Source organism: Macaca nemestrina, chromosome 9 (genome assembly GCF_043159975.1).
Source record: "Macaca nemestrina isolate mMacNem1 chromosome 9, mMacNem.hap1, whole genome shotgun sequence".
NCBI lineage: Eukaryota > Metazoa > Chordata > Mammalia > Primates > Cercopithecidae > Macaca > Macaca nemestrina.
The window spans coordinates 63,158,955-63,179,579 of record NC_092133.1 but is presented as its reverse complement, the minus strand read 5'-3'; the positions used below and the strand labels follow the sequence as shown (position 1 = coordinate 63,179,579).

The window sequence follows — 20,625 nt, the reverse complement described above, 5'->3', positions numbered from 1 at the left end:
TTGAAGATGCCACATTGCTGGCTTTGAAGATGGAGGAAGGATCCAGGAGCCAAGGTGTATAGTCGTCTTTAGAAACTAGAGAGGCAAGGAAACATATTTTCCCCTAGAACCTCTGGAGGGAACACAGTCCTGCTGACTTGACCTTAGCTTAGCTCAGTGAGGCTGATTTTGGACTTCTGACCTCCAGAAGATAATAAACTTGTGTTGTTTTAAACCACTAAATTTGTGGTAATATGTTATAGTAGCAAGAAGAAACTAATATAGACTCTGAGGTTTAGAAGCTGAGTAATAACCCAAAATAAGCATAGAAATTATCTAGCCCAACTTCTTACCTATGAATTTCATAGTAACACAATCCAAGTATTGAGTGTGATTCTACGTAAAGTTACACAATCTGTAGTAAAACTGTAAAACTCATGTATCCTAACCTTGCAGACTTATATGCTTTCTTGTATATTGTGTTATGTAAAATCCCATTCATGATTCAGCAATTTATATTCTATGTAATTTTTCCCTGATGTCTTTCTAGGAAGATTAATAGTTCTGAAATAGATCAATACATATTGACCCAATTTTTCTCCATAGATTCTAATGATAGTATAGAGACAGGAATTAGTATTCCCACTTTAGGTCTTTCCAAGCTGAGGATCATCGCCTTGTCTGACAGCATTAGACCTTTGCTTGGGTATGAGAAGTGGAAAAATCATGTGTTATCATAGATCCCTTAAATTAGAGTTATTCTATTAAATAATCATTTCTAGGGGTAGATTTTAGTCATCATTATCTATAGAAGATCCATGGATAAGCCTGGTGGATTGTCAGGAGTTGGAATTATTGCTGACGTTTGATGCTTCTTTTCTCAAGTTCTTGACTTCAGGAAGCATGAAGAGTCATGAGGAAACTTTTCATGGAGGAAGGTCTTATTCTACTCTACATAGAACCTTTTCGGCAGTTTCACATTCCCTGGATCTCTATCTTCAGTGGCCTATTCACTGTAGATTATCTAGAGTCTTGATCTTGATACTATCTTAAGTTTACCATACCATCTTTTCCTTTATTTGACTGTTCTGGGTTCTTTATATTTCCACATAAATATTAGAATCTACTTGTTAATTTCTTTAAAAAGTCTGCCTGGATTTTGATTGGCATTGAATTACATACATAGCTCAACTGGGGAAAAGTCACATTAGAAAATACTGAGTATTCCAATTACTGACCATATTATACCTCCCCATTTATTTCGGTCTTTTTAAATTTCACTCAGAGAATTTTGTTGTCAGTGTATTCTTTTCTTTCTTTCTTTTTTTTTTTTTTTTTTTTTTTGAGACAGAGTCTCACTCTCTTGCCCAGGCTGGAGTTTGCAGTGGCACAATCTCGACTCACTGCAACCTCCACCTCCCGAGTTGAAGCCATTTGTCTGCCTCAGCCTCCTGAGTAGCTGGGATTACAGGCATGTGCCACCACACCTGGTTAATTTTTTTGTAATTTTAGTAGAGACAGGGTTTCACTGTGTTAGCCAGGATGGTCTTGATCTCCTGACCCCGTGATCTGCCCACCTCAGCCTCCCAAAGTGCTGGTATTAAAGGCGTGAGCCACCGTGCCCGGCCTGTATATTTCAAATTTTTCATTATTTATAGTTGGTAAAAAATAGTATACTTACCTTTGTATATTGACTTTGCACAATACAACCTTCCTAAATTCATTTTTTTGAAGGCATAGTTAAAATTCACCACCTTCCTGCTATTGCCTTTGTCATCTTTGAAAATTTTCTTCTTATTCGTCTGTGAAAACTACTTTTCTAGGGTGATCTTGTAGTAGCCAACTTCTATGATCTCTTTTCCCAATTTTCCTTTTCTACTTCTTTGTAATATGTGAATAACTTGTTCCTTCATAGAAAACACACACACACACACGCACGCACGCACGCACGCACGTGCATACAGAAAGCTTTTTCTCAGTTGCCATGACAGTATTGCTAACATGGATCTCTAACACTGACTATTCATTTCCAGAGTGCTTCTGTAGCTCTTTTGAATTTCCTGTCTTTTATATTGGAAGTGTTACTCCATGTTCTTTCCAAAGTTGTCTTCTCTTCTTGTTCTACATCCTTAAATTTGATGTATTTTTTTCCCACTGCTTTGGCTTCAAATACAAGCTACTTCAGGGAAAGTCCAAGTTCCTGTCTTAGCACTGATATTTCTTCAGAAATACACTTCGTATTTCCAAATGCGTAGGAAAGGTCTATTGCAACTTAACAATTAGAGCAGAACTTGTTTGCTTTAACTGGCATGAATAAACATTTTTAGTTTACTTAAATTCTCTGACTATTCTACCAGGCTCTCATCCTGTAAGTCTGCATCTTTCCTTTCATTCATCCCTTCAAACTCCTAGTACTTCACTCTTGTTTATCTCTACCATGTTTTCCTTTATAGTACTTCCTTTCATTTGGATTGCCATTGTCCTAATTCAGTATCTCATTAATGCTTTAAATTATTTATCATGCACATTTTAAGAAGCCCAGAAATCTTAAGAGGAAATTTTTTAGTATCTCAACTTTTAATTTTATATGCACTTTTGCCATTTTTTTCAGAATACATATTTACATTTTAATTGCAATCATAGTATAGATACAATTTTATTCCATTTTTACATGTTTTTTATATCACTATATAACTTTCATGATTATAATTTTGATAGCTACATAACAACCCATCAAATTTTTATTATAATTTTTCTTAGACATCTAGGGTGTTTTAATGTTTTTTCTATCACAAATAATACGACAGTGACTCTTTGTATGAACGGTATTTAAAATTTTATATTATCAGTAAAATATATGTAAGTTTCATGTGACTTTTAAAATATCAAATTTCTTTCCAAAAGTATTATTTACTGATTTATTCACTGATTATATACAAGTACTTCTTACATTTTAACTTCACAATTATTGTTTACATATTTGGCTAATTTTAAAGGCGTGAAATGGTACTATGTTCTGTATATGTCTTTGCTTAATAATTGACAAGGTTGAGCTTTTTTTTCCCCAGTATTGTTTTGGATAATTGAACTTATTTTCTGATCTTGATACTTCTGCCTCAATTACTTTCAGTAGCCTGACTGGTCTTCCTCCTCCATCACATTTTATCTCCTCCTGTCAGAGTAATAGTTACAAAATGTATGTAATCAACCCACTGCAAAAATGAAACAAAGAAAAGTTTTAATACCTGTTAACTGTCAGGTAAGGGCAAACTCTTCAGTTGGTATCTCAGACTTTCCATAGTCAAGGTTTACCTAGCCTTCTAGCCTTTTCTCACACTATCTTCCAGATAGTCTAAGTGTTAGCCACAGTGTCATACTCCTATTCCTGAGGCCCCTTATCTTCCTCTTCCATGCATTAGTCACTCTCATCTCTTCATCTGAAGCCTCTCTGTTCAAACCCTACTAATTAGGAAACCATCAAATACTACCATCTTTCTGAAACTTACATAGTCATTCCATTAGAATTAATCTAGTTTGTATTTTCATTATGCCTTATTAAAACCCAGGTTTTAGTGCTTATTCTTCCCTTAAATAACTTTTGCTATCCAGTTCTGAATTTTCCTTTCCATTTTAAGTTCATTGAAGTAAGGGTCTGTCCTTGAGCAATCTTTTATTCTCTACACTAGTGCCCAATACAGTGGATAAGACATAACAAAACTTAGTAAATATTTGTTGAATTGTTTGAATTCAATAAACTTAGGGCTATTGTGAAACTTATAGAGGGGATAAATTGTTAAACCCCGTAAGTGAACAGAGATGAACCCTACATAGCCTTACTTACAATTGAGATAAGTTACAATATCCCTGCTGCCATCCATTCATAAGAGAAGATAATAAAAGCTCAGGAGGGACATATTATTAAGAATGGTTATGAGTATAAAGAAGCACTTGTGCTCTTAATAATAAAATTAAATATGAGGCTGTATATTTGAGCTCTTGTCAACCCCTTGCTTCCCCTCCCACATAACACTTCTTTACTTATTTGCTTCATTTGTTAGGATGATATTTTAAAGAATGGCTTAGATCGAGGTGGCTCAGCCATTTAATTTCATTAAGCTATGATTATAAAAAATACTATAATTCTGTCCATTCATTGATTTTCACAACATGTTTTTTATTGTAAGGCAATCTGGGACTGAGCTGCAAGAGAAGGTGACCTTGGTAGAATCTAAACTACTGTACTTCTTGACACAGTGAGGGAAAGCAGTCATATTGATATTAACACAATGATGTTGTTAAATGCATCACAGGTGAGGTATTTAAAGCAAATTAAACAAGTGACGTTCTTATTTCATAAATGCATTTAATCTCATGCTTGGCTGTTTTTATGACAGAATTACAGCAATGGAGAAAATTAGGCAAGAACGGAAGAGGAACAGATTTTTTCATAAACAGATGCTTAGAATTTGAACTTAAAGTGAGTAAGGAGCATCAGAAGTCAAATAGGACAAACAGGGGAGATGGTATTCATGGAGACAAAGGATTAACTGAGGTTATTTTAAGATTATTTATATGGAGGGAATGACATTACATAGGGAGACCTCGACAGGAGTCCTGACTTTGAGCCCCAGCTATATCAATGACTCACACTGTGTAACCTGGAACAAATTACTCAACCTCTTTGTACTCCATATTTCTAATTTATAAAGTTTAAATAATTATATATACTATAAAGTTCTTGTGAGAATCAATTAGAAAAGAGGCAAGAGGCCAGGTGCGGTGGCTCATGCCTGTAATCCCAGCACTTTAGGAGGCTGACACAGGGGGATCACCTGAGGTCGGGAGTTTGTGACTAGCCTGACCAACATGGAGAAACCCCGTCTCTACTAAAAATACAAAATTATCCAGGCGTGGTGGCATGTGCCTGTAATCCCAGCTACTCGGGAGACTGAGGCGGGAGAATCAAGTGGACCCGGAAGGTGGAGATTGTGGTGAGCGGAGATCACGCCATTGCACTCCAGCCTGGGCAACAGAATGAGACCACGTCTCAAAACAAAATAATAATAAAATTAAAAAAATAAGGCAAGAATATTTTTAAATGTGAAGTAACCCATATTTATGGGGTAGTATTGATATCATGTTGTAAAAACCTTATCATCCTACCATATTTGAACTTGATTCATTAATTAACTCAGAAAATATTTAGTAAGTGTAGGCACTCTATTCCTTAGATATGTAAAAGTGAATGGAACAGAAGATCTAATTCCTGCTCTCAAGATACTTATGATCTAATAAGTGTCACTAGTTAACAAACTAATATTGAAAATTAGGGTTTGTCTTAATAGCTTCCGTTTAACCCACTTGCCAGATTAGCTAGTGTTTTCCATTCCGTCTGCAAAACACATTGACTAGCATCTCTTGTACACTGAATGCCTGGATAGTAATAATATCTAATATTTATACACAACACTTAACACCTTCCATGAACTGTTTTAAGTGCTTTGCTCAAATTAGTTCCTTTAATCTTCACAACAAAACCTTAATTAATGTCATTCTCATTTTGCATATGAGGAAACTGAGGCACAGAGAGGTTAAGTGGCTTGTCCATGGTTAAAAAGGCTAGTAAGTAATGGATCAGGATTCACACCGAGGCATTCTGGCTCCAGAGCCCATAGACTTAATCACTAGGTAACAGCGCTAGCAGGTCGGTCTATTACTGCTCTCACCAGTTGAGATGAAACCTTATTCAAAGGTGAGCTGTATTTATTCTCAAAAATGTTTATAACAGTTGTACTAGTTTTTGTTATGTAATTTAATCAAATACCATGTAACATACTAGAAATGCAAAATACAAATGTGGTTTTATACATTTATAACAAATTTGAATATATTGATAAGACTTAAGGGGAGTTGCCTTTAAAAAGTTGGGTGAAAAAAAATCAGGAATCAGAAATCAAATCAGAAATGGGTGAAAGCTAAGAGTAAAGTACCTCATAAAACATAGATGTTTACTGTAGTTGGCCTCATATGCCTTTATGCTCTCATTTTAAGTAAAAAATAAATGAAAGTGGAAAATACAGAAAAGTACATATTTACAGTGAGTGAATCATTACTAAAATACAAAGCCTTGGTCCTACTATAAACACTTGGAAAATGAATTAATATTTATATATTTTAAGTTAAAATATATGTTTAATATATATCCACAGGTCAGGCACGGTGGCTTACGCCTGTAATCCCAGCACTTTGGGAGGCCAAGGTAGGAAGATCACTTGAGGTCAGGTGTTTGAGACCAGCCTTGCCAACATGGTGAAACCCCATCTCAACTGAAAAAATACAAAAATTAGCCGGGCGAGGCGGCACACACCTGTAGTCCTGTCTACTTGGGAAGCTGAGGCAGGAGAATCGCTTGAACCCTAGAGACGGAGGTTGCAGTGAGCCAAGATCACACCACTACACTCCAGCCTGGGTGACAGAGTGAGACTCCACCTCAAAATAAAATTATATGTATATATGCATATAATGTATATATATATACACACACACATACATATAGATGATTTTTGTGATACAATAGTTTGTCAACTTTTTTGATTAACCTACTAACTGTCCTGTAAGAAAGAAATATTTTCAAACACCTCCACATCCAAACGTTAGAACTATGACTGGTGTTGTAGGTAGAGCCATATGAGTTTCTGTTACTGCAAGAGGGTGAATCGCAGTGTATTTATTAAAGGCCAAACCATAGAGCATAGGTCGTGGATCCCAGAGTGGTACACAAAAGATAGATTGTGGATGCCGGCATGGTACGTGGAGGACTAATCGTGGCTCACAGAGTAGATTTCTTTTTGTTCCACGTGATCACCTCAGTTCTTCTTTCCAGGGCAACAGGATGTGGTAGAAAGAATCCTAGATTCCAATCAGAAAACAGTCTTTCTCTATGCCAATGTGTTCTTGGTAACTAACCTAACTTCACTGTGTTTTTGGGAACTAACCTAACCTCTTTCAGCCTAGTTTATTTGAAGTTGGCAATTTCAGTAATGTTTTTAGGTCTAACATAGCCCTCAATGAATATTAGTTAAATGGACCTGAAAACACTTTGGAAATCACAAAATATTAAATCCCATATTTTCATACTATGAATATATTGTTCACTCAGTTATTGTTACATCTATTTTATTATACAATGATTAGCTATAAATCTGTGAGCTCCGTGAAATTCCAAATCTTGGCTCATTAATTTTTGTACAGACACCTGCGCCTAGCCAAGTTTCTAGATTCTTCTTGTATATAGAAGGTATTCATTAGATACAATTTATGTCAACTAATTAGAAATTCCCTATTTTGAACCAGACATATTGATGGTAAAATATATTTTGATATGATATAAAATATTCGTATTGTTCCAGTTTTAGATGCTGTTATAGAGGCATTTTTCTTCTTACTTTTTCAAAGCCTACTAAAAATATCAAAGAAGTCAAAAAGAGGGAAAATATTGTCATCTCCAAGAAAGCAAGGAAGCCCTCACAACTGCAATGATACAAATTACGAAGTCCACATACTAAATATTGAAATAGATAATGAAACCCACTAAGAGATGTTGACTCAGGCATTATCAATAGGTGCCTTTCCCCAAAAAATATTTGGTAGTTTTTGATTAAAGAGAGCTTAGTTTCTGGGTGATACATAAGAAAAATAGAGAATAACCATGTAGGAATCCTACCTGAGACTCTAGAATGGTAGGGGAGGGAAGCCTCAGAGGGACTTTCTGCCAACAATCTCATTCTATTCTCTACCACTTTGTCTTTCAGCCCGGGAAGTCTGTCAAAAAAGGTGGAAGAAGTAGGTAGTACACTGCTGTAGGAAAACTTGCTGTGATCCATGCAGACTCCTTAAATTAATTAAGAAAAAAAAAACTTGAGGGAAGAACTACTTTCAATGTTAAGGAAATAAAATATTTGGAAAGAAGGTGTTTGAGTCCGTAAGCTGAAATAGTGGTTGCCAACTTCCTCAGTACATTTCCAGCTATCCTCTTCCTCTTCCCCTCCCCATTGTACTACTTGGTCGGTTGCTATCTCATTCAAAGAGGAGTAGCGATCAGAAAGAGACCAGTGGATAAATTCATGCATAAAACTACCATTTTCTGTTTCAGACACGGAGAGGAAAACAAGCAAATAAATGGCACAAGTATATATCACAACAAATACGTATTCTAAAAATAGGGTTCAGAAAGGAGGCAGATGAATTCAAAGAAGAGAGTGTACAGCAATAAAAGCAGTGAAAACAGAATAAGAGTTCAGTAAAAAATGAAAATGGAAATTTAAAAAATGACAGAAATAAAACAGACACTGGAAGCAACACAAATAGAATAAACTTGATTGAAAGCAAAGTCAGAAGCATAGATACTAGGTTTGAAAAAAATCTGACAAAATGAAATGTGTATAAACTGTGTGAAGTTTTTATAATGAAGAGAGATATGGAAGACAGGGAAAAGAGAGACAACATGTACATAATTGGTGATCCTGAGAATAGGGAACAGAAAAAAATGAATCAATAAAAATACAAAAATAAAAAGAAAATTGTTACAAAGATTTGAATCTTCAAACTGAAGTTCATACTCTGTTCTAGGACAATTTTAGATAGAACAGTGAATATTAAGAGATATTTTAAACTGTTTCCTGAACTCCAGGGATAAATAAAGATTCAACCAGATGAACATTTATGGAAAAGATACCAGCTACATGTAAGGGGAATAAAGGTTAGCTTTCAATTTCCACGTAATATGAGAAGCCAGAGAAGCAATTTCTACACAGTTCTGAAGGAGGGGAAGTATGACTCAAGTTTTATTTTCAGTCAAATATAATATCAACAGAAAGACATTCTGAAACAAAACCTAGACAATATAGAACCCTGGAGCTCTTCTTTAAACACACGTGCGTGCACATACATGATGAGTCAACATCAGTAGCTCAAGAATGGAGGAACTCTGATTTAAGATGGTTAGCATCAAATCTATCTATGGATAAAAAAAAAAAACAGCTTTAGAAATTATAATTAGAGAATAGCATATAAACTGTGATAATGAAAGCATGTTAATGAAAATGATTAATATGTGAAAAGGTAATGTTGGAAGAGGTATCAGTTAATTTCCTTAACTACATAGCATGGGGTTAATAGCTAATTTTGAAATAGAGCATTCTAACCTAAAGATTTTCCATTTTTCACCTCAACTTTGGAGTGCCCTTGTAGAAAAGAAAACATGTTTTGGGTTTAAAAAACATTTACCTGAATTTCAACTTTTAGTTCAAATTTTCTTTAGTCAAATTAAAGGAAAAGAAAATATAACATTTAAATATTAAAATGTCATATATCATTTGATTCAATTTTTTCAAAATTACGGCTTATGTATGCATACATCTCTCTGATCATTTTTCTACTTTAGTAAACATTTAGCTATGTCTGGAATGATGTTTACTTCGTGGTAGAGATGGCTTTTTTTTCTGATAAATGGAATTTGGATTACTTAAAGTGAAACTTTCTAAAACTTCTATTACTTGAAGTTTTTATATAGGACGTGTATCATCTCAGTGAAACAATAGTCATTATTTTAAAAAATTGCAGCCTTACCGCATCTCTTCTTTATAATTTTTTCCATTAGCTACTAAAGAAAGTCTTTGGCAAATACATTATAAATTTTGGAATTGAAATACGAAATAAAAGATATTATAGGAACAATATCTTCCCCAATATTTTAATCTAAAAATTAATTTTGTCTAGAAGAATATATTTCAAGAATGCGTATGTTACAAACAGGCACCACCTGGAGTTCCCAGAAAAAGATATTTCTTAATTCGTATATTCCATAACCTCACAGGTTATACAATTAGGAAGTATACAGTAGTTAATTAAAGCTGTAAATAGAAGCCAAGATTCTCTTCAACAAAACAATATGACATACATTACAATTTTTGTGTAAACCTATTACCACTGCTGCATCAATTTTTTAAGGGATCTATGTAAGCCTACTGTGGTTATAATTTAAGAAAATTACTTGTACACCTGTGAAGCAATGAAGCGTGCATGGTGAAGAATGACAGGAAAAGAAATACTTTTTCTAGTGAAATGAGTAGTGCACAATAGTGATCGACTTCTACAATGAACCAAAATACAAACTAATCTTGATTCTTTGCTTTAAGGGGGAAAAAGATATTTTTTACACACCTCCTTTTGTCTCTGTCCTTCATCACTTGTTTTTAGAGACAAATTCTCTGGAGTGTTTACAAAACAGCAGTCCTGGGAAAGCCTGAGTTAGTGGGTTTTTAGACCTTAGGGCTCTGAGGTACCTTTTCACACCCCAGATGGCACACTGGGAAGGCTAGATATCAGAGATCAATCTACATCCTTTTAAGAGTGAGCCTGTATCCTTTCTGTATTCACCAGTAATGACTTTAAAATTCATGCAAATCAAAAGTGCACATTTGGAAAAAATTACTATTTCAGGATATTATATCAGAGTAACTGTCAGCCTCTTTAAATTAAAATTTTGTTTATACTGAGCTGGTTTACCTGCCTATTACCTTCCTTGAAATTAATTATTCCTCAGATTTAACTGTATGGTATTAATACTTTTAATACTTTCGTATCAAGAAAAGGAAGTAATCTGTACTCATAGCCATCGACAAGTATAACTGTGCTTTTAGAAGTGAGTATGCTGTACTGTGTTCCCTGAGGTCATGGTATAGTTCAGTATAAAGTATTTTACTGTGACTTTTTGCACGGCACGTGAATGGACTTTGAAACGGCATTGCATGTCTGATAATTCTGTCTCTTTAAATTGTCTGCTTTACTTATTGGAAATGATGACAATGATTGTTTAAAGGCATTTTTTTTAGTTTTAACCAATCCTAATAAAGGAAAACATATCTATTAAAAACTGAAATAACTACTCCCTGAAGTAAACAGCAAACATTACAGATATACAACTTTAATTTTGAATGGTAGAGAATTGTATTAAACTAAGGGAGGCAACTTAATAGCATATTAAGGACAGACACCAGATGCAGAAGACAGATCTGAATTTGAGTCAGGTTCTTACACCCATTAGCATTTTTGACTTTGGTCTTTTCACCTAACTTCACTGAGCCTTAATTTCTCCATGTAGAAAATGAAAGATGATGTCTTTCCTATCTCATTTAGGATTGCTGTAATACAATAATATGTATAGTAGTATTGCTTAAAGAATATTACTTAGTGACCATTGCAGTGCATAAGAACTGGTAAGATGCCTTACCTGGAAAATATAAGGGAAAAGTGTTGGTCTTTTAAATCATGAAAATGTAAGATTGAAAATGGCATGTCTTTGCTACTAATTAATGATTGCTTTATGTTCATGGAGCTATAACATTTTTCCCAGCTGCAGAACATATTATAGTAAGCTCTAGTTATATTTTCTAGGATCACTTTTCAAAGTTTAACGAACACTCATGAATCCCAACCAAAAATCTTGATCACTTTACAGAAGTATATATCCACAACCACGGTGAAGCTGGAAATACGTCAAAGATGTGATTACATTGGTCCAAGTTAAGAGGACAACAAATGAGGGCAGATGCACAATGGACAGGGTTCTTTAGGGATGCTGGGTATAAATTGTGATAATTTTTATCTTCCTAGGGTTCCTGAAGACAAGCAAGTAGATTTTATGTTTTCTATGATGAAAAAGAAGAATGATACTTTTTGAAATAAAGCTTTGGAGAAAGTCTGCAGAATAACAAAGGTTTTCATCATTCTAAAATGATAAAGGCAAATATTTATAATTTCCTCATAATTGTAAGCTGTAACAATCTATATTATATCTAATAATTTTTAAAAGAAAAATCAACCTAAAGGGAAAAGGGGAGAAGATACTACAGAGAGGACTGAACTGTAGGTGGGCATCTGGGAGATCTGGCACCGAGGTGGTGGCGTTTCTCTTCTCTCTGGGTTTCAGTTCTCTACCCATAAAATAAATGGGTTGGACTAGATGATCCCTTTCAGCTCTAAAATTCCGTGACCTTGTGACATTCTTCATACTCTGTGACATGGGAAGTACATCACACACTGTAGGGTTCCCCCTTATGTCAGTCAGTACAGTGCACTGCACAGTGGATAAGAATGTAGACTCCAGAGCCAGAGAGAGTTGTGTTTGACTTGTTTCTATGGAGCTTGTGATTCTTGGCAAGTTACTATAACTTCTCTAAGTTTCTGTTTCCTCATATATCAAACTTAAAGATAATGCCTATAGAGTTCTTGAAATGACAGAAGAGGTAATGTTGGTCAAAACCACGGATGGGTACCCCTGGGAATCCATAGTGGGTTTTAAGGGCAAGTGTTTAAGAGCCCAGGTTCTGGGACCTGATGGTCTGGGACTGAATTCCACCTCTGCACATGCAACCTTTAGGTCCTTGGGCAAATTACTTCCTCAAGTTCTGCTTCCATTTTCTCTTCTGTTTGTGTGGTTGATGATAATACTTACCTCCTAGGGTTGTTATGAGGATTAAATTAGTTCATACATATAAAGTGCTTAGGAAAGGACCTGGTAGATGTAAGCACTCTATATATTTGCTATCATCATCATTATCATCATCATTATTAAAGTTGCACATAGCCTAGGGTGAACTTGGTGCATCATCTTCAAGTTTTAATTCTACTAAAAATTTTAGGGAAAAAATACTTGTTTATATTATCACTGACATGTATATGTTATGGAATAGAATGAAAGTTTCCATAAATATTGACAATAAAGTTTTAATTTTAACTCCAAAAACACAGTGCAACACTGTAAAGCACTTTCTGGCATACTAATTGCACTCTACAGGTAAATTTCTGTTTTTTTCACTAGCAGTTGTGTATTCTACTGATTTTGTAACCTTTTGAATAATTTGTTATTAAAAACAGCACAAGCTGGCTTTTTTAATTTTAATTTTAATTTTTTTTTAAGACAGACTCTTGCTCTGTTGTCAGGCTGGAGGGCAGAGGCGCAATCTCGGCTCACTGCAACCTCCGCCTGCCAGGTTAAAGCAATTCTCCTGCCTCAACCTCCCGAGTAGCTGGGACTACAGGTGCCCACCACCACGCCTGGCTAATTTATTTATTTATTTTTGTATTTTTAGTAGAGACAGGGTTTCGCTGTGTTAGCCAGGATGATCTCGATCTCTTGACTTCATGATCTGCCCACCTTGGCCTCCCAAAGTGCTGGGATTACAGGTGTGAGCCACCACACCTGGCCTCTACTGACATAATTTGACAAATAATCTTAATTTCAGTTTAACAATATGATATTTTATAGATTTATATTGTAGATTATTATATTACAGTTTTCTAAGATTCATGGTAAATGTGTTTTTGAAAATGTTAATTCAATTATTAGGTTTAGAAGAAATAATGTTAACCATAAAGGAGTCTAATTTGACAAATATTTAATTAGTATCTACAAATATGTCACACTCTGCTGAGAACTGGGCATACAAAGATGGATATGCTGAAATCCTTTGTGTTGAGGAGTTCTCAGCATTTGGGGTATGGCAAACATTGTTGGTTGGCTGAATCGAAAGCTCTTGCTAACACTCTTTCTTGCATGGCTATACAAAAGCATTGGAAAATTCCTAGCAGCTACTGAGATGCGAGCAGAAACTTGCTGGAAGTAATAGTGGTGGCGAGGGTGGTCTTCTTATCAAAAGAGGAATATTGTGGCTAGTGCTCCTCCAACTCTTCTTCTTACCTTGAGCACAGATCTAATACCTGCAGGGTAGCTTCACTATGAGGTGATAAGCCAAAAATAATTGGAGAGACATTAGGCCTTGCATCATTAAGTCAGCAATCCAACATTAGGTGCCACTACTTCCTGACTTTTTATTTTCAAAGATAAATGATAAACCCTTTTATATTTTAAAACATTGTTGGATTCTCTTTTACTGTATCCAAAGATTATTCTAACTAATGTGGGAAGGAGGTATATTTGCCTACGTACAATTATGAGACATGTTAGTTGCTATACCTATAATAATAACTTTTCTAAAGAACAATATGTATTTATAAATCATATGTGTAATGTTCTGCTCTAGTGCATGTGCTTGTGTGTGTGTGTGTGTTTATTTTCCTTTTAATACCATAGTAGTAGTTAGAGTACGATAAATAGTTCTCCAAAAGCAAGAGTCACAATCTCAAAGGGTCAAAAGAGCCCTGACTCAGAAGGAAGAGATATATAGTAATGGAAGGTCATAGGAACAAGTTTGAATCCCTAAAGCCTCCAGGAGAGCGATCTGAAGAAGAATCTATATTAGAATGACAGGGTTCTTACTTAAATCCAAGTTTCAGAACCAGAGAATGCCAGGGATGAAGAGGAGTGAAGAAGGAGGAAGAGACAGTATGTACAAACCATAACATAGAAAGTCTCTGATGTAAAAGGATTTGTTTTTAGCCACACACTCCAGATGGAGAGGTGTGACCTGGGAAAAGAAAATAAGAGATTTGGTGACAGAGGAATGGAGTAAAAAAGTCTAGCAAGAGAAACAAGAGACTGCAAAATGTTCTTGTTTTTTCTCTCAATCTGCAACCATCAAATAGAAAGGAGATTAAAGAGATAATAACACAACAAAGAGCCGTATAAAAAAAATCACAAGAGAAATTTCCCAAAAAACATTGGAAGATTAGGATAAAAATTACCCATTTGCTCAATGAGATATGATACAGGCAAGTAAACAAACAAACAAACAAAAAGCCAGAAAAAATATCTATGGGAATCAAAGTAGAGGTTCAGTGAAAAACAGATGAAAGAGGTTATGTATATCGGGAGGAAAATGGAAGAGAAACATGAAAACTTTCATAGACAAAAATATTAGAAGCAATAACAACAAGTGGAATAAACATGACTGAAAACCAAGTTAGGAATATGGAGAAAAGCTTTGAAAAATCCCATAAAATGTAATGCAAATGCACAAAAACACAACATTTATTATGGGAAGATGAGGGGTGTGGAAAGGAAAAAAAAAAGGGGATCCAATATAAAGATAATTTTAATGGCATTTTGTATCATGGTAAGGTTAATAAACATTAAAGATAATGAACAAATTTATGTGTTTATTCAGCACGAATACCAAGTCACATGGATGGAAGCAAAATGAGGTTAGTTTTCCCACAGGTTTATTAAATACCAAAATCCTATAGAATTATGTGTAAAAATTCGGAGTACAAGAAAGTGTAACCCAAGGTTTTATACCCTCCCAAGTTATCTTTTAAATATAAATTCAAATGTTACAAACGTTTTCAAGCCCATAAGAAGTTACATAAAATAGTATAAATCCTCATTAAGGAAAATTAAAACAAGAAAACACTGAATCACAATAAGGTAAACAAAGCCTTAAAAAGATTCTTATGCACTGGGGCTTTCTCTCTTATTTTGCTCTTTTGAATCCTGAGGCTACCACTTGTGAATATGCCTGAGCTAGCCTACTGGAGGATGAAAGACTACATGGAGCAGGGATGTGCTGTCCTAGCTGAGGCTCCTAAACCCAACAAGCTTATAAGAGCCAGACAAATGAATGGGGCTCTCCTAGACCATCAAGCCCCTACAGAACTGACAGATGACCTCAGAGATGTGCCAGGTCAGCCCAGATGAGAATTGCCTTGCTAACTCACACAATTATGAACAAATAAACTATTGTCCTTATGAGTAAAAATAATTGAATAGCCACCCTGTAAAAACAAAACAAAACAAACAAAAAAGCTACAGTAAATTTCAGCCTACTAAGAGGTGAATCAAGACAAAGAATTCAGGAATGGAGGGATTCCAACTAAAAAACCGAATATAAATCTTTAATCAATGTAAATTCAGAACTAAAATTAAAAACCACAGGCATCATGGTTATTGAATAAAACAGAAAATACGTAATAATAAAAATCAAACTGATGGAAGAATGAATGTTCATTCATTCAGCTTTTGTAGCAAATAATGGTCCCAACTTTTTAATGCATAAGTTTTTCCTGAACTCATCAATATTTTATTACTTAATATATTTTGAGGTGTTAAGAAACATTTATCTCTACTGCATGATAAAGATGGGCATTAAAAAAAAACAAGAAAAAAGAAACGTTTATCTCATTTTTCGTAAATTCATTAATTTCATTTAAAGTTCTTATACTATGATGAGTTCAAGTATAGCTATATTTAATATGGTACATATATTTAATATAGTGTGGGTAGCTTGAGTCCATTTAAATAAAACTGCTCTTCACTTCCCATCCACATTACCTATTGGCCTTTCTCCTCTGTGGCTTCCTTTGTGTATATTTTTATCAAAATATCTGAAATAATGGCTATTTTGAGGTAAATGGTTTTTGTGTTATGTATACCTTTTGAGTTACTTCACAATTTTTTGAAGATTTTTTAAAAAAATACTATTTTTATCAATATATTCAGTATGGAATAGAACCTTTCTACTATACTTATTTGTAATAAATTATGGATTTTAAAATTGTAGGAAATGTTGAGTGTTCTTTGAAAGTTGTAACATTTACAGGGAAACACTGGCAAGGGTTTCAGCAAAAAGCCTTTGCCTTATGTTGTCAGGTTTTCTCTTTCACCAGATACCATTTTAAGATTTTAGATTCCAAGTTTGACCTAACTAAAGTTTCAATGGCAGTTGAAGTTCCTAAAGTGTGAAAGTCCTGCTTGTCAAATATTTTATCTCTGATTTTAGAAATGAAAAATGTACATTTAAGGGCTATTTTATGTTAAAAAAAAAAGTCAGATTGAAGCCAATAAGAAGTTGGTCAAGAATAATTTAAAAATCAAGAAATTATTTTAAAGTTAGCTACTTTAATTTCAATATCCAAATAGATCCAAATAGTGGGAGAGGAAAAAAAGCTGATTTGTTAATTCCTTGGAAATACATGGTGAGTCACATTCTAATTTCGGTTCAGTGTGTTGATGCTAAACGGGAACTGACACCCAAGAATTTGAAGGTAAAATCTGGTTTAGGAGTCACACAGACATAATTGACAATGCTTTTGAACCTACAGTGAAGAACCAATAAGCAATACATAATTTTTAAGACTGTAAGCTGGGCATGGTGGCTCACGTCTGTAATCCCAGCACTTTGGGAGGCCAAGGAGGGTGGATCATTTGAGGTCAGGAGTTCAAGACCAGCCTGACCAACATGGTGAAACACCATCTGTACAAAAAATACAAAAAAATTAGCCGGGCCTGGTGGTGCATGACTGTAATCCCAGCTACTTATTAGGCTGAGGCTGGAGGATGGCTTGAACCCAGGAAGTGGAGGTTGCAGTGAGCTGAGATTTTGCCACTGCACTCCAGCCTGGGTGACAGAGTGAGACTCTGTCTCAAGAGAAAAAAAGATTTAAGACTGTAATTTTGAGGAAATAAAGAGAACAAACATATCAAACCGAATTTGAACATTCGAAGATATTTATTTTAAATAGCTCACCATTAAAATGTTTACATCTTATAGTGTGCTGATGGCATCATAATTACTCAAGTTTTAAATGAATTTAAACTTTTATTATGTAATTTGTAAACTTTGTAATACATAATTATGAATCTCCTAAATAATTTAGAGTTCTACTTTAGTGGGTTGAGGTTGAAGTTATAAGAGAATGGAAAATATCTGGGGGATTTGTCCCAGGAAAAAGCTAAGTTTTTGGAAATAGAAGTTGAATAAACTACAAAGTAAATGAAGATAAAATTACTCTTTTCAAGATGTAGAGTAGTATATACATAGCACAGAGAGAGGGAGAAAGAGAAGGGGCGGAGGGGGAGAGATTCTAGCTTCTACTTTTGCAAAGTGTATTATCAAGTTGGTAAGACATATATTTTAAGAAGCTTAAGCATACCTCTTAACTATTAAGTGGTGTGATAAAGAGAAGAGAGTACAGCTTTGGAATCAAGCAGAAGTAAGCTTAAATCCTGACTCTGCCACTTCCTGTCTCTGTGACTTTGTGACTTCACTTTATACAACTCAGTTTCCCTGCATGAAACAGGCACAGGAGTGCTTACCTTGCAAGATAGTTGCAAAAAGTTGTTTGTAAAGTACCTGGCACTGTACTGTTCAACAGTAGATAATTACTGTAATAATAGAATTATGAGAAAAGATGCCAAATAATTTCGAAATAAATAATCAACAAAAAAACATGGAGTAGCCTGGGTGTGGTGGCTCATACCTGTAATCTCAGCACTTTGGGAAGCCGAGGGTGGATCACCTGAGGTCAGGAGTTTGAGACCAGCCTGGCCAACATGGTGAAACCCTGCCTCTACTAAAAATAGAAAAATTGGCATGCACCTGTGGTGGCATGCACCTGTAATCCCAGTTACTCGGGAGGCTGAGGCATGAGAATCACTTGAACATGGGAGGCGGAGGTTGCAATGAGTCGAGATCACTCCATTGCACTCCAGGCTGGGGAACAGAGCAGGACCCCGTCTCAAAAAAAAAAAAAAAAAAAAAAAAAGATGGAGTAAAATAAACAAAAGCATTACTTTTACTTTTGCTTGTTACCTTTAGAGATTAATTGCAATTTGAGACCACATACCTTTTTTTCTGATTCATCAGATACATTCACCTTTGCCCCCTCTTCCCGTAACTATTGCTTTCTTCAGCAGTAACACTGGGAAGTCACTAGGTCTACAAAGTTGCCTCCCATATAAAACCTATGGCCTATGTGATCACAGGCACAATGAACAGGTGAAGGAAGAAGTAATTTTGAATTGAAGTATCTTGACTTATTGGGAAATATAATGAAGGAAATGAATGAACTAGGAACTGAGATAGAGAATGTCTGCTTGGGAGAAGTGATTTAGATAAAGTGTATTTAGATCAAGCATTGTTTCCCCTTTATGCCACTTCCACATTGATTAGGAGGTTGGTAAAGATGTGAAAATTAGTAAGGGGCAGGGTTTTAATCAAAGGTCATCATTTTTCTATTGAACAGCATCATTGGCTTTGGAAATCATTTTCTTCAAATGGAATGAAAGAAAAAAGCAGTAAAATGTCAAGAAACCACTGTTTAATTTATTATCCAGATAAAATATTAGCATTTGTCTCCACTGGAAAAAGTAATCCATAGGAAAAGGAGCTTGTAGGAAAACACCAGTATCACATTGTGTACTATTTCCTGTTTTTGTGATTATCTCTATAAAACTACCTTGAGGCTTTGGTGAGTAAATAGTAACAAATTCAATCTTCCTAATTTTGTCCTTTTCTTTGGGGGTGATACAGCCTAACAACAAAATCTGTTCTTAAAATATTGCGTTGTACTAGAGCTATTTCCCTTTTTGACTGGAGGAAGTGCTGGCTTTGTCAGACTGAACATAGTTGTATATGTTTAAACAAAGAATCAGAAACAAGAAACCTGCAGAGTTCCCCAAAACCAGCAAATATTTTGTAAAGATAAGAAGTAGTGAATAATTGATGTGATATAAGTTAAAAAGGCATTTATCAGTGAGTATACTAGTCTTTTGAAAGCAGTGTTTTGTTAGACTAAGGATTTCAACTACCTGCCAATGCCATCAGTTATCTTGACTTACTGTAGGATTAGCTCAGTAGTCCTCTATTAGAATGGATCAAGGTTACAGGCAATTATGATGATTTCCACTGAAAAAAATGCCACAAATATCTTGTGTTTCAAAATTTCTGTGATCAGCATTTTTGAGGGAAGCAGCATTATGGGAAGAAAAAGCTGACAGAGATGAAGTATCAGACACCATGCCACGGGGCTGTCCTTACATGTGTCATCATTTTAACAGGGAAGCAAGGTGTATTTCTCACCTTTTCTCATCATCATCATTATCATTTTATTTTTTGATTCACGTGAATATCAATAGGTGGCTTGTGTCCATGTTTTGACTTTCTTTAAAGACAGTAAGAAATTTTATAAAGAGTCAGACTTTTAAAGCAAAAATCTTTCTCTGAAACTTTTTTGTAGAAATCAAAATTCAGACCTTCTTCTCAATTCAATGACCCTGTTAATTAAGTATTTGTCACTACTCAAATACATGGTTGATACACAGCCATGGCTCCACAGCCAGATCTTGGCAGGTGGCTTTTTTTTTTTTTTAACATCAAAAGGCAGGTAAGTTATTTATGTTATGTGAGAAAACTGGTTTGATTCAATGTCTACAAATATTACCTCCACTCAATATTTGTAACCATTGTTTCAGAATATAAGCCCTTTGAGTATAGAAATTCCAGACCTGATATAGTATTTACTTATGCAATCAGAAACATGTGCAAGGTACAGTCTCACATTTTATTCTCTTTCATTTTATGCTGCACTTTGGCTGATACATTGCAAATGTATGTTAAAATCAACCACCCTCTGCTAGAGGTAATACATGAATCTATTAACAAAATTAACCCCTCAATTCGTATTGATTTCTCCAGTTAACTGGCCAGAATCTAACTAGTCTCTAGAGGAATAGGACCTCGGCAGTCAAATTCTGCATGAAGATAGGGACATCCAAATATTTGCCACTAGTTATATGTTAATAAGACTCACTTGAAAAAGTAATATGAAATAGATTTCATGGTTAAGTAAATTTTGCAATTGCACAAGTTAAATGTAGATAAAATATTTCTTTACTTTAGGACTTATAAG

At 34.9% G+C, this 20,625-nt stretch overlaps 2 protein-coding genes and 1 long non-coding RNA gene across 23 annotated transcripts in view; 1 reads left to right on the top strand and 2 right to left on the bottom strand.

The window, feature by feature from the left end:
• Nucleotides 1–20,625, top strand: part of LOC105466141 (catenin alpha 3) — a 1,883,635-nt gene that overhangs the window by 775,605 nt on the left and 1,087,405 nt on the right. The gene's annotated exons all lie outside the window — the stretch shown is intronic.
• LOC105466138 (leucine rich repeat transmembrane neuronal 3) overlaps nucleotides 1–20,625 on the bottom strand; it is a 184,204-nt gene that overhangs the window by 86,623 nt on the left and 76,956 nt on the right. The gene's annotated exons all lie outside the window — the stretch shown is intronic.
• The window catches only part of LOC139356010 (uncharacterized), a 93,874-nt gene continuing 74,533 nt past the window's right edge, over nucleotides 1,285–20,625 (bottom strand). The window contains exons 1-3 of the long non-coding RNA XR_011607357.1: nucleotides 11,862–20,625; nucleotides 7,703–8,995; nucleotides 1,285–6,888 (exon numbers count right to left, since the gene is read on the bottom strand). The exon at nucleotides 11,862–20,625 is cut by the window's right edge and continues 74,533 nt beyond it. This is a non-coding gene — a long non-coding RNA (uncharacterized lncRNA). The remainder of the gene's footprint in view (nucleotides 6,889–7,702; nucleotides 8,996–11,861) is intronic.